The sequence below is a fragment of the Triturus cristatus genome, chromosome 1_1 (genome assembly GCF_964204655.1).
Source record: "Triturus cristatus chromosome 1_1, aTriCri1.1, whole genome shotgun sequence".
In the NCBI taxonomy this organism is placed as follows: Eukaryota; Metazoa; Chordata; class Amphibia; order Caudata; family Salamandridae; genus Triturus; species Triturus cristatus.
This window is the reverse complement of record NC_140579.1, coordinates 1,261,065,084-1,261,078,184: the sequence shown is the minus strand read 5'-3', so window position 1 is coordinate 1,261,078,184 and position 13,101 is coordinate 1,261,065,084. Positions and strand designations below refer to the sequence as shown.

The 13,101-nt window shown below is 47.8% G+C and overlaps 1 protein-coding gene across 6 annotated transcripts in view; it reads left to right on the top strand.

The window, feature by feature from the left end:
• The first annotated feature begins 9,224 nt into the window (after positions 1-9,224).
• LOC146871926 (uncharacterized) overlaps positions 9,225-13,101 on the top strand; it is a 519,066-nt gene continuing 515,189 nt past the window's right edge. For 5 of the 6 annotated variants that reach the window (XR_014981220.1, XR_014981218.1, XR_014981219.1 and 2 more), the window contains exon 1: positions 9,225-9,466. The gene's annotated coding sequence lies outside the window, so the exon portion shown is untranslated. The remainder of the gene's footprint in view (positions 9,467-13,101) is intronic. The other variant, XR_014981222.1, reaches the window with a different exon arrangement.

Sequence of the window (13,101 nt, the reverse complement as noted above, 5' to 3'; positions counted from 1 at the left end):
AATGTAAACAAAAATCCGATTGGCCGCACTCTGCTAGTCCTACCAGCGTGTTACCCCAAAGAATTGTGGTCCATGAAGTAGCGTCGGCGGGTACGCCTATGCCAAAAGTTTAAAATGAAAATAAGTGTCTTGTTAGCCATTCCTGGACACGTGTTTCGAGGTAGTTGCCTCTCGTCAGCAGGGAGTAGGTATGTGTGTAGGGTTACTGCGTAGGCTGCCAAAAAATATTCTCAGGTAAAGTACCACTAAAGGCGCGCAGGTGCGTAGCCATGGGCTCGTCAACCCCACCGGCTCAAGGGAGCCTGAATGTAAACAAAAACCCGATTGGCCGCACTCTGCTAGTCCTACCAGTGTGTTACCCCAAAGAATTGTGGTCCATGAAGTAGCGTCGGCGGGTACGCCTATGCCAAAAGTTTAAAATGAAAATAAGTGTCGCGTTAGCCCTCCCTGGACACGTGTTTCGAGGTAGTTGCCTCTCGTCAGCAGGGAGTAGGTATGTGTGTAGGGTTACTGCGTAGGCTGCCAAAAAATATTCTCAGGTAAAGTACCACTCAAGGCGCGCAGGTGCGTAGCCATGGGCTCGTCAGCCCCACCGGCTCAAGGGAGCCTGAATGTAAACAAAAATCCGATTGGCCGCACTCTGCTAGTCCTACCAGCGTGTTACCCCAAAGAATTGTGGTCCATGAAGTAGCGTCGGCGGGTACGCCTATGCCAAAAGTTTAAAATGAAAATAAGTGTCGCATTAGCCATCCCTGGACACGTGTTTCGAGGTAGTTGCCTCTCGTCAGCAGGGAGTAGGTATGTGTGTAGGGTTACTGCGTAGGCTGCCAAAAAATATTCTCAGGTAAAGTACCACTCAAGGCGCGCAGGTGCGTAGCCATGGGCTCGTCAGCCCCACCAGCTCAAGGGAGCCTGAATGTAAACAAAAATCCGATTGGCCGCACTCTGCTAGTCCTACCAGCGTGTTACCCCAAAGAATTGTGGTCCATGAAGTAGCGTCGGCGGGTACGCCTATGCCAAAAGTTTAAAATGAAAATAAATGTCGCGTTAGCCATCCCTGGACACGTGTTTCGAGGTAGTTGCCTCTCGTCAGCAGGGAGTAGGTATGTGTGTAGGGTTACTGCGTAGGCTGCCAAAAAAAAACCTCAGGTAAAGTACCACTCAAGGCGCGCAGGTGCGTAGCCATGGGCTCGTCAGCCCCACCGGCTCAAGGGAGCCTGAATGTAAACAAAAATCCAATTGGCCGCACTCTGCTAGTCCTACCAGCGTGATACCCCAAAGAATTGTGGTCCATGAAGTAGCGTCGGCGGGTACGCTTATGCCAAAAGTTTAAAATGAAAATAAGTGTCGCGTTAGCCATCCCTGGACACGTGTTTCGAGGTAGTTGCCTCTCGTCAGCAGGGAGTAGGTATGTGTGTAGGGTTACTGCGTAGGCTGCCAAAAAATATTCCCAGGTAAAGTACCACTCAAGGCGCGCAGGTGCGTAGCCATGGGCTCGTCAGCCCCACCGGCTCAAGGGAGCCTGAATGTAAACAAAAATCCGATTGGCCGCACTCTGCTAGTCCTACCAGCGTGTTACCCCAAAGAATTGTGGTCCATGAAGTAGCGTCGGCGGGTACGCCTATGCCAAAAGTTTAAAATACCCGCCGACGCTACTTCATGGACCACAATTCTTTGGGGTAACACGCTGGTAGGACTAGCTGAGTGCGGCCAATCTGATTTTTGTTTACATTCAGGCTCCCTTGAGCCGGTGGGGCTGACGAGCCCATGACTACGCACCTTCGCGCCTTGAGTGGTACTTTACCTGAGAATATTTTTTGGCAGCCTACGCAGCAACCCTACACACATACCTACTCCCTGCTGACGAGAGGCAACTACCTCGAAACACGTGTCCAGGGATGGCTAACGCGACACTTATTTTCATTTTAAACTTTTGGCATAGGCATACCCGCCGACGCTACTTCATGGACCACAATTCTTTGGGGTAACACGCTGGTAGGACTAGCAGAGTGCGGTCAATCTGATTTTTGTTTACATTCAGGCTCCCTTGAGCCGGTGGGGCTGACGAGCCCATGGCAACGCACCTGCGCGCCTTGAGTGGTACTTTACCTGAGAATATTTTTTGGCAGCCTACGCAGCAACCCTACACACATACCTACTCCCTGCTGAGGAGAGGCAACTACCTCGAAACACGTGTCCAGGGATGGCTAACGTGACACTTATTTTCATTTTAAACTTTTGGCATAGGCGTACCCGCCGACGCTACTTCATGGACCACAATTCTTTGGGGTAACACGCTGGTAGGACTAGCAGAGAGCGGCCAATCTGATTTTTGTTTACATTCAGGCTCCCTTGAGCCGGTGGGGCTCACGAGCCCATGGCTACGCACCTGCGCGCCTTGAGTGGTACTTTACCTGAGAATATTTTTTGGCAGCCTACACAGCAACCCTACACACATACCTACTCCCTGCTGACGAGAGGCAACTACCTCGAAACACGTGTCCAGGGATGGCTAACGCGACACTTATTTTCATTTTAAACTTTTGGCATAGGCGTACCCGCCGACGCTACTTCATGGACCACAATTCTTTGGGGTAACACGCTGGTAGGACTAGCAGAATGCGGCCAATCTGATTTTTGTTTACATTCAGGCTCCCTTGAGCCGGTGGGGCTGTCGAGCCCATGGCTACGCACCTGCGCGCCTTGAGTGGTACTTTACCTGAGAATATTTTTTGGCAGCCTACGTAGCAACCCTACACACATACCTACTCCCTGCTGACGAGAGGCAACTACCTCGAAACACGTGTCCAGGGATGGCTAACGCGACACTTATTTTCATTTTAAACTTTTGGCATAGGCGTACCCGCCGACGCTACTTCATGGACCACAATTCTTTGGGGTAACACGCTGGTAGGACTAGCAGAGTGCGGCCAATCTGATTTTTATTTTATTTTTCATCCTGTAGCCGAGTCTTGGAGGGTTGGGGCCATAGCATTGCAGCGGGGGAGGAGGAGTGGTGGACACTGCTGACCGTGCCCATGACAGTTTGGCTGGCCTTTTTAGGATGACCAAACCGTCATGCACATTGACATCTCTCCACCCCAGCTGCGTCTGGATTGGCCGTAGGGGAGTATGCGAGCTTCAGCCTGTGCCCAGAGGAGCAGAAGAGCGGCGAGCAGAAAACCGGCAGATATGTTTTTTTATTGTTTATTTAGTTACAGCCCCCCCCCCCCCACGCTGCTACACCACATCACCACATTTCCCTGACACCAGCCACTACTGAGAAAAGGAATTTTGTGGAACCACCCAACTGCTGCCCAATCAAAACATGTACTCTTGCCTCCCAACGTGTGGGTGGAGCCAAAACCCCTATCTAGAGATGCTCACATAATTGTCTGGTGACAGCGCCAGACCATGAAAAAGAAAAAAACATTATGATCGGAGTCCATTCACCCTTTCTCTCCCAGCCACTTTAAAAGAACTCTCCATAACTTTGTCCACCAGTGACTTTAATTATGAGATAAACTATTCTTCAGAATATAGAACGGCTGCCTGGCCTGCAATCATGGAGTCCAAGATGCAACCACAAGGCTTGCAACAGCCTTTAGCCTCCAGACTCACATTACACCCTCTTTGCACTAACTTCAGCTGCCTTCCCATTATCTGCTGGATTCATTTCAGATACCTGCGCATCCCAGACAAAGCGCCAGCACAATGAACCACTCATACTTAACCCATAAGGTAATTGTGCTAGGCAACCACAGGCCAGTCACATTCAGCGCAACCAAACGCAAAGTAACCCAATAGTGGGGAAGGTACTTGACACGGAGTTGGCATGAATCATGTAGAAAAAAGCGCTAACTAAAGGCTGTTTGTGTATTATACAGTCACACAACTTTTAAGTAGTTTTATTGCAAACAATAGCTGAAATAATCACACCAAATGAAATAAGCAAGTTTAACGTTACATTTCAGAGTGTTAATTAGGAATGTCCATTTAAATGTTCCGTAAATTGAATTTTTCTTGTTGAACAAAGAACATGCAGCCCTATTAGACTCAACGCTCCCTGGCACAAATCGTTTTCTGGGGAAAAGAATGTAAACTAAAACTTATTGTCCTAGTCCTGGAATTTATTTTCCTGGACTAGCACGGCGACAGACGACAACCTCTTTGTTAAAACAGAGCGCATTAAAATGCGTATTTTTGTTTCTGAAAGAGCGCCCTCCTAAGTTATAAAATTGTATGTATGTGTCCGCAACGCAGACAAAATACTTGCATTGAGTCAATAAAAGGTAAAGTCTCCAAAGAAAAGAATACGTTTAACTATGTACCTTTTTTTTGCAGAATTCTCACCGCTGCAGACCTTCTAGAAAAGCGCTCTGTCCATGAACTGGGCTGCCACAGGCGACACCGAACACTTCCGCGTATGTTGAGCCCTGACGCCTTGTTGCCAAACAACTTCGAGGGCATATAATCGGCGACAACAGGTTCCTGTGTATTCAAAGGCGCAGCATTACCCTCCCTGGAGGGCTGGGCGAGCCATGGAGATATCTCTATGGAAACGACAGAAGTTTCAATGGAGTTTGCCAATTAAGTCAGAGGATACCAAGAATAGGTCTGGGTCGTTACACCTGTGTGTAGGGTAATGAAAGGGATAGGGAATGAACGCTCTCACACACAGCACAGTAGTTGGCCAGTGTTCATATTTCTTAAACTGGGATTCATGTTTCTCGACTTTACGCCGAAACAGAGCTTTTCGCGCGAGGCTTTATATCCCTATAAAACAACAGGCGCACAGCTGAAAGGAGATGAAGTGTCTCTTTCCATACACATAGGGTGTGAAATATGCTGGCCCTGACTCTTACTGCACGTTGACCTGTCCAGCGTTCGATAACTATTTTGTTTACTCCGGTTGTGCTAGCGCCCGTGTAATTCTGTGCTCATTACATGTAAAGAATCGGGGAGGAAATAATAAATTCACTTCCTGGTCTTAGCCACCAGTCCTATGGGCCTCAAAGTCCGTTCAAATGAAGCTTAAATTCAATCTTGGTTCATGGCTTTCCAAGTCCACCAGGGCAGGGCGAAGGCCACATATGACTTGCTTTCTTATCCCCGTAAATGCGTATAGAATAAGAACTTGCACAACATCTGTAAGTGGAAGAGAAAGCGCATAGTAAATATATTAGTTAGACAAGCGAGAGCTATATATATTTGTGGGCGGCATCACTATTACCTTAGAGAATCTGAAAGATATACATATATACTTTTTATATATTCGCAAGTAGCCACGCCCACTGGGGCAGGATCTTAGTAATGAAGAGTGCGAGGCAGAACACTTCTCTCATTCAGCAGACTTTGCCACTGATGAAAGGATGTAATTCCTGAAACGCGTTTGGCTGCACAGATTGATGCTTTTCCTGTAGCTGCTTGCTTGCATGGTGCCTTCATTAAAAAGACGAACGAATTTCTGCTTGTGGCTTCTTTCGAACTGAGGACTACTCTTTGTTGGATATGTACATACATATATATTTAATTGGCAGTGTTTACATATGTAGAGGACAGCAGCACAATAGTAAGGTGGGTTGAATGTATGTTGTATTTTTTGTAGCTTTATTAAAAATAAAAACACAGTGTTTTTTGTGCTTGAGGACACCACAAATTAATTTTTAAACTGTATATGTGTTACAAAAGTGTATTATTATATAAAACATTACCTCTGTACCACAAACACATTTATCGAGAAAGTCAAACACGCCAGCCTCAAATAATCCAGTTTATCAATCTCATGCACATATAAGTGCAGACAATACCATCACTCTTTCATCCTGCAAGGCAGTCGCATGGCTGAAGCACTGGCACTTCCATCTCCAGGGGCTCAATTTATTAGTTCTACAGCTGTAACTGCACAAGTACACTAACAGGCCCAACAACCAAGACAACACACACCCAATAGGCGTAGAAGAAGGCCAAGAATGATCAGGAGGTGTATCAATCCTTTAAATGTGTCCAGGGAGTATCTCCTTAACAACTATCGCCTTGACGTGGACACCATCCTCAGTTTATTGGATGCCATGGGGACTGCTTTACAGTCCAATATTAGAACGAACTCTGCCTTTCCACCACTTTTAAAATTGCTGGCAGTGCTAAATTGTTTGGCGACAGGTGCGGTTCAAGCCCTGCTGGGAAGACTTCATGCCATGTTACAGCCTACCTTATCAAAAGTTTTGAAGCACATGATGCGTGCCCTATTCTAACCTGCACCGCAGTACATTGTTGCTCATTGCTGTGCCTGTTTCTCCGGATCAATAAAGGTTTATATGATTTTAAGAAATATTCAGATGCCATATACCATGACAAGATATCACTCATAAAAAATACAAAGAATACGGCTGTTAGGAGAGTATAAATCTAACTTTATTTTTTTATTTTTAAAGGGACAGGCTATTCCTACATGATATCTATAATATTTTAACATCTACTTGTCTGCTTAATTTTGACTTAGGTGATAGGTTATCCTATACGTGAATACTTATGACACCCGTTCGTGACCCCATCATTCAATCTCAAAACGGAGATAATGAAATGCACTCTAGGACAAGAAATGTAATTGAGTTTGCATTTGGACTTCTTAAAAATTGTGTTAGACCCCTCCACTGTAGTGGTGGGATATTAGCATTTACACCAGCGAGAGGGAGTACTGCACAGTGTTGTTTTGCATTGACACGTGGCCATGCTAGAAGATCCAGACAAGCCAGATGATAGTTCAAGTGACCAAGAGAATAGCACAGATGGTGTACAGGCCATACAACAACAGGACCAACATGCTGCGGCCATAAGAGGCGAACTCATTGAAAAATACTTTTGATATTTATAAGGTATACATTTTGATATACATATATATATCTTTATGTACATAAGCATCGCACTACAAAATAAAATAAATCAAAATGATTGTTTATTTTTCTATATACAAATACATACATACCTTTGCATGTAGAAAATAAGCATTGATCAAATAGCAAACATACTTTATTTGTAGGTGCTTATAATAAAGTCTTAAGGAGCCTTTTTTTGGGAGGGTGTGACAAAGGGTCGCACGTTCCAGTGCAGTTCCTGGCCTCACTGGTGAAAGCTGCTGGGAGGTTTGTGAAGGGGAGGATTTGGATGGGTAAGGGGAATGAGCAGTTGAGCTACTGGCCACTGAGGAGACATTGGTCAGCAAAGCAGGGATTCTATGCATTTCTGGATATTCTATAATTATATAGTATAGTATATATTAATGCAAGTTGATTTACATAGTTTTGCTTGGTATTTCCAAATCTTCCATCTCCCATAGATCCTTCTACTAATTCTCTCAGATCTTAAGGACACAGCTATGGCACACTGAGATGAATGCCATTTACCACTCTGGTGAATGCGATGCAACATTGCCGAACATGCCTCCTGCTGATATAAAGTGACCTGCTCCCTCAATGTGTCTCTAATCTCATTTAAAGTGTAATACACTTCCGTGGATCCATATGGTCAGTATTTGCAGCTTCCATTGCTCCCAAAATGCTACTAATGTTTGCCAAGGTTTGTGTGAGCGCAACAGATTGGTCAGTAGGCTGGGCTACAATCCTTTGTGGCTCAAGTCTTAGAGGTTCAGATGGTGTTGGTTGTTGCTCTATGTCTCATCTTCTATGCCTCATTCCTCTAGCTCTGACTATCTTTCAAAAATAGAGAAACATATTGACAATCGGATAGCAATTGCCTTGGCTCCATGTTGGACTTGGCCCTTTTCCCTGAATTTTTTCGCTTTTATGGGAAACAACCTGTTATGTGAAATGCTGTGCAATGGTGTACGCACATGTATCTCCCCCATGGTAGAGAAAGATATAGGCCATGTGTGGTGTGAGATGCCATAAGACGTGCTGTGCAATGGCGTGCGCAGACTGACTTTCACAATTCACTTTTAAAATGGATGCCATGGCTGTGTGGTTGTGCCGCCTGACTGAGCTGGGTTACCAGTCTAGTTGTTATTTCCCAGCAACCCCAGCTTTTGGAGGGAAGCCTGGCACCCAGGGTGCTCTACACCTCCCCCTGAGCCATTTAGAACCAGTTTCCCCAGACGATTCTAGAAGCTTCTGGCACTGTCTGGTAGGCGGAGCTGGGCTACCATGTGCTTAGTCAGAGCGTTGACCTGAGAGAGAGAGGACCTGCTGCCAGGGGGTACCGCCACATGGGCCTGTGTGCTGGGCCCTGAGCTTATCTGCATCCCTCTGCTGTCCACAGGGCTAGTGAGAGCCCCGCTGCTGGAGTGGAGGCTGCTGTATGAGGAGGAGTGCCACGTTGCAGAGGATGATGGTTCCTAGGACATACAGCCCTTTTTCTGATGAGTACCCACTGACGGCTGATCTTGCCCAGTAGTGCCTGCTGCTCTGCTACCTAGCGCCTGGAAAAGAAGAGCGCTATACTGGACTGGCCTGCACTCCCTGCCTGCACCCTAGCGCTTCAGGGGACCCTGACTGCGTGCCCTGTGTAAGGTGAGCGCCATATTTTGTGGGCGCTGCGCTTGGAGTGACTGTATCCTGCCTGCTACCTAGCGCTTGGTGTGGGTGGCGCTATGTGCAGAGTGCCCAGGAGAAGAGGAGCGCTGCCTTATGCCCCTGGAGCTGATGGGGCTGCCTAGCGCCTGTGAAGCGCTATACTTAATGGCCCAGTAGCGCTGTGTGGAGAGAAGAACTGGTTCATCTGAAAGCGCCGCGTGAGTGCCACCTCTGAATGTTTAAAAACCAGCAGGAGCCCACCCCGTGGTTCTGGCACCTTTGGAATTATTTAAAACGGAGTGGGAGCCCACCCCACTATCTGCTGAAGAAGCGGGTGCCTACCCCGCTTTGTGCTTTGAATTGAGCAGGTGCCCACCTCGCATATTGCCGCAAAGAGTGGTGATCACCGCTGCCGCAGCCCGAGCGCAGGATCGCCGCATTGGCGTTATTTCCAACTGAGAGGGTGCCTATCCCGCACTTCGCCGAATTTAGCGGGTGCCCACCCCGCGCTGTGCACCCATATCGCGGGAGCCTACCCTGCATGTGAGCTGCCCAGGAGAGTGGGTGGATTTGAAGTGAAGGCGGGAGCCCACCCCGCGCTTCGAATCGAGGAAGCTCACTGCCGCTGCTGGGAGCCGCTGGGAGCACTGTCCGGCCGCCCCGTTGGCGTCAGGAGACCGTCATCGGGGTGGGGCCGGAACCAGGAAGCCAGCCGAGGGGAAGAAGCCGCTCGGAGCCTCGCGGGCTCCCCGTCAACGGCCCGGGTCCCAGGAGGGGGCCCGGGTGAAGTCCGGAGGTGTGCTGCCGAAGGTGGGGCTCCTGTAGTGCAAGGGAGAGCCCCGCGAGTCCCCCGTGCCTGCTGCCGGGAAGGGGGAAGCCGGCAGGAGAGGTCCGGGAAGAGCACATACCGGTGCCTGTCCCCTGCCAGAAGAGTGCCGGTGAGTGGGGGCTCGGTCATCGCTTGCTGGGGAGGCATCGGGGCACATTGCCGGTGCTCGCCTCCCCCCGGAGCCACGTGGGGGCAGTCTCTGCATTCCCAAGTCCCGGAGGGGGTCTCCAATGGGACCGCCCGAGCTTGGGTGTTCCTCAGCTGCCCCACTTGACAGCGGGCAGCTGCAACGGGCCACCATAATTGTTTTGAAGCCCCCGGAGGGGGGGCTCCACCAAGGATAGGGCCAAAGTGTCCCGGGGGCTATACTGCGACGCCGCAGTGGCAGGTTGCTGCACTGAAGGGGCATTTTCGTTTTTAGAGTCCCAGAAGAGGGGCTCCCCACCGGACAGTGTCAGGCCAGGTGAATTTGTAAAAAAAGGGGCACTGCTACTGTTCTGGGAAGGGCAGTCCTGTACTGCTACCCTGGTGGGGACATTTATAAGGTGGATGCCTGATAGGAGGTATTGTTTACATGCCTAATGCAGGAGAGGCTATTTACGCCCTAATGTGACGCATAAAGTGTTGTTTGGCTGCCCCATACTCAGGCATTTATGCCCATGAGGTTCGTACCTACTGATGCCTCCATGCCCAGGTGTATTTACCTAAAGTGTACTGCGAATGTTGTTTATACCCACAAGGATACCTAATCTAAGGTTGCCTAAAGCTAACTGGAGATATGCCTGAAGTAGATGCCCAGATGTACTGAGGTGTTCTAGCGCCTATTGTAAGGCCCTAATGCTTACATTGCAGGTGAATGTACCCTATCCTAATATGATTAGGCCCAATGTACTACATGAGGGGACTTATACCTGTGATAATGCCTAATGCCTAATGCCGTGCACCACGTGTCTGATGCCCCTAATGGTGCCTGATGTGATGTTGCCCAACGGTATTCCCAGGATGTTTTAGGGTTATGCTCACTGTTAATGTCAATTTATGCTAAGTGCATGGCCTCGCCAGCGACGGCTGGCGGTTACACGTTTACTGTTGGTGTCCTGCCTACTCTGATTTCTGCCTCAGGCTCATGAGACGAAACCTTTATTCTCACGTGGTACTATATACGGCGATGCTGTGATGTTTTTATTGCAGGATTGAGGCTGATGGATTTACCTTTATTCTTTGTATGTCGCAATGGTTCTGGCAGCGGCCCGATTGGCCCTGCCATGTATATAATTCCCCCCTGTAAATATTGCCTTGGCGCCGGTTGGCGCAGTATAGAGATTACTGAAAATACCTTGTGTTCCTACAATACAAAAGTTATTCTTACACAATCTTGTGTAGCGTCTCATTTTGGAGTGTGCCTTGTGTGTCGCCTGTGTGTACTACGTGGATGCTTTGCACATTTCCTCCGGAGTTTGGCCCACCCGCTCTGCACCACACTACCCGTTTCCAACACTCCATATAGGCATACATTTCAAGTTGTGATTTGTACTCTGTATATAAAGGAGAAACTGTTTGAACAGATGAAAGAACAGTTAGCAGAGTAGGTAAAACTTCTATATCTCCAGTTCTTGAGGTAGGAGTTGTAGTGACAGTAGTTGTTACAGGGATAGTCACACTGGTGGTGATTGCGGCTTCATGTGAAGTCTTATTTCTATGAGGTTTGGTAAATCTAGCTTGGTTAGTTGAAGGTGTACCAGGTATTTCTCATCCTCCTCTGCAATTTCCCCTGAAATTACAATGTTACAATGTTTAAACTTTTAAAATCTCCAAGCACAAAATCTTTGTCATGATTGTTTCCAATACGATAAACTAAAAACTCAATAAAAATAGTATGCAATCACATACTATAGGCAAAGACAGAGATGTTTTTATAATTGAGTCTGCAGGAGCATGCGCTAGCGCGTTCGTCCGGCTTGTGAGACACTGTTGTTACTAACAACAGAACTTGGAGCCCGCCCTTTGTTTACCGTTTGTTTGCTTGCATGGCACTCTTCTTTACAGCCTCGTAATTCCTCAAGGCAGGCTTAACATCATTTCCGTTCCTCTCTGTGGAGCAGGGACCAAGCGCTGATTGATTCAACTTAATCAATGCCTGTCTGTTGCTCTCCGCATGATTGAGGTACTATTTTGTTTTTTTAAACTTATAGTGCCCTGCAAACAGAAGGTGCCTAACTGGCATAAACCTGCCCAGTAGGACAAACAAAATTACAAAGATTTATTTTCTATAGTTAACGTATTTTTATTTTGCCAAGTCTTCTTTTCTGACTTTGCCCTCATGTTTTCTTTTGTTTTTGCTCATGGGCCCTGTTCTCAAAAGATGAGGATTATTTTATTGCAAAGTGACATTGTTTCTTTCTTATGTGCACTTTCTAAAAGGATGCTTTAACACATAATTGTGTAGTACACACCAATCCATCCCACTCCAATCTGTCCCTCTTCAATCCATCCCACTCCGACCCGCCCCACTCAATTCAATCCACCCCAGACCAATCCACCCCACTCCAATCCAAACCACTCACCCCAATCCAGTCCATTCCAATCCACCACACTCCAAACCTCCCAACCCATCCCACTCCAATCTGCTCTCTCCAATCCAAAACAATCTGCCCTACTGCAATCTTCTGCACTTCAATTTCCTCCACTCCAATCCTAAACAATCAGGCCAATCCAAAACAATCGGCCCCACTCCAATTCAAAACATTCTGCCCCACTCCAATCCAAAATAATCTGCCCCACTTCAATTTGAACCACTCCAATCTAAAACAATCTGCCCACTCCAATCCAAAACAGTCTGCACCATTACAATCCAAAATAATCTGCCCCACTCCAATCTACCCCACTCCAATCCAAAACAATCCGCCCCACTCACTCCAAAAATAATCTACCCCGCTCCAATCTGCTCACTTCAATCCAAAACAATCTGCCCCACTACAATCTGCTCCACGCCAATCCAAAACAATCTGCCTACTACAATCTTCCCCACTTCAATCTGTCTCACTCCAATCCAAAATAATCGGCGCCACTTCAATCGGTCCCACTTAATCCGCCAACTCCAATCTGCCCCACTCTAATCCAAAACAATCTAGCACACTCCAATACATCCCACTCCAATCTGCTATACTCCAGTCCACCCCACTCCAGTTTTCCCCCAATCCAATCTGCCCCACTCCAATCCAAAACAATCGGCCTAACTCCAATCCATCGCACTCCAGTCTTCACCACTCCAATTCAGATCAATCATCCCGACACCAATCCATCCCACTCCAATCTGCCCCACTTCAATCTGCCTCACTTCAATCTGCCACTCTCTAATCTGCCCTCTCCAATTCAAAACAATCTGCCCCACTCAGTCTAAAACAACCTGCCCCACTCCAACCCCAAACCATCTGCCCCACTCCATTCCAAAACAATTTGCCCTACTCTAATCCAAAACAATCTTCCCCACTCCAATCCAAAACATTCTGCCCCACTCCTATCCACCCCACTGCCATCCAATCCACCTCACCTCAATCCACCCACCCCAATCCAATCCACCCGTACCAGCCCAGTCCACCCCAATCCAGCCAAATTTACCTCACTCCAATCCAACCCCACTCCCACACAAATCTAATCAACCCCACTCCAATTCATCCCATTCCATTCCACCCCACTTCAGTCCAACCCACCCCACTCCAGCCCACCCCACCCCAATCCAATGCG